The following is a 1,309-nucleotide window of genomic DNA, read 5'->3' as shown; positions in this document are numbered from 1 at the left end:
CACTACGGCAGAGTATTTTGTTAGAGAAGGTAAAACACGGATTTTTTCCCCCAGGTTCTATAGTTTGGGTCAGAATGAGCACTGAGAGGGTTAAATTTTTTTAAAAGTATTCAGCATGAGCACCAAGTAAAGATTGAGTGAGAAATCCAACTGTGAACAATAGCCTTAAAAGAATGCGTTTGATGTTCAGTGTCCTCGGTAGCCATCCTCCAGAGCAAGCATCCCAAACTACAGCCCTGGGGCCACATACAGCCCGCGGGCCACATGCGGCTCGCTGAGGACATGGATCCGACCCACGGGTATTTTTGCCCAGTTTGGCTTTTTACTTCAAAATAAGATATGTGCAGTGTGCATAGGAATTTGTTCATAGTTTATTTTAAACTATAGTCCGGCCCTCCAACTGGGTCCGAGGGACAGTGAACTGGCCCCCTGTTTTAAAAGTTTAAGGACCGCTGCTCCAGGGAGTTGTAGTTCTGCCTTTCTGGATCCTATTTTCCAGAAGTTCATGATATCAATAAAATGGGAAAGCAGAGAAATTCATGGCCAGAAATCGGACGCTCCCTGATAAAAAAAGGGTGGAGGGGCTGTGAGTGGTTTGATTGGCCATTCCAAAAGTTCTTGCCGCGCGCACGTGTGTGTGTGTGTGTGTGTGTGTGTCTTTCCTGTCTTATTTACACTGAGCCAGTCTTCTTGACATAGATACAATACACGAAGTCCAGAGGCTGAAAAGAGATGGAAGAAAATGTTAGGGCAATTCCAGCTCCTGCTCATGAGTGATGATGTCTGGCTCAGAAACGCAAATTAAGTCTCCATGTCGCGCTTGCACACGGACCCTTGCAGTGGGGAGAGTATTACCAACCCGATGCTTCTCCTTTCAGAGACCAAGCCCTTCTGACAGCACCGCCGGCTCCTCCTCGGACGACTCCGAAACGGACCGGTCCTTCTCGTCGGGCCTGGGAGGATCATTCGCCTTCCGCTGAGCTGGAAAACGAAGCCACCAGCCGGAGGCCCAGAGTTGGTTTCAGAAATGACCTTGAGGTAGGAGGGGGCCTGGGCCGACTTCCTGGACTTTCCATGCCCCCGCCCCTACTTCTTTCTCCGAACTAGAAGAGGGGATCAGAGTTACCCTTATAATCATTATTTTGTCCCTTAAAATAAATGCCTGGAATCACTGCTCCGCAAGAGCCACTGAAATGGTGTGGCCCCAACAGCTGTGCGCTCGGGTCTCAAAGGGCCGAGTGCCATCCAGCTGGGAGCCCCCGGAGGGCGCAGGGCGTGAGAACGGCTCTTTAGTATTCCGGGGACCGCC

At 50.3% G+C, this 1,309-nt stretch overlaps 1 long non-coding RNA gene across 1 annotated transcript in view; it reads left to right on the top strand.

The window, feature by feature from the left end:
- The first annotated feature begins 764 nt into the window (after positions 1 to 764).
- Positions 765 to 1,309, top strand: part of LOC123522348 — a 24,711-nt gene continuing 24,166 nt past the window's right edge. The window contains exon 1 of the long non-coding RNA XR_006680618.1: positions 765 to 1,038. This is a non-coding gene — a long non-coding RNA (uncharacterized LOC123522348). The remainder of the gene's footprint in view (positions 1,039 to 1,309) is intronic.

Source organism: Echinops telfairi, unplaced genomic scaffold (genome assembly GCF_000313985.2).
Source record: "Echinops telfairi isolate 266 unplaced genomic scaffold, ASM31398v2 ScPeMD7_5868;HRSCAF=6743_1, whole genome shotgun sequence".
Lineage (NCBI taxonomy): Eukaryota > Metazoa > Chordata > Mammalia > Afrosoricida > Tenrecidae > Echinops > Echinops telfairi.
This window is presented reverse-complemented; position numbering and strand designations above follow the sequence as displayed.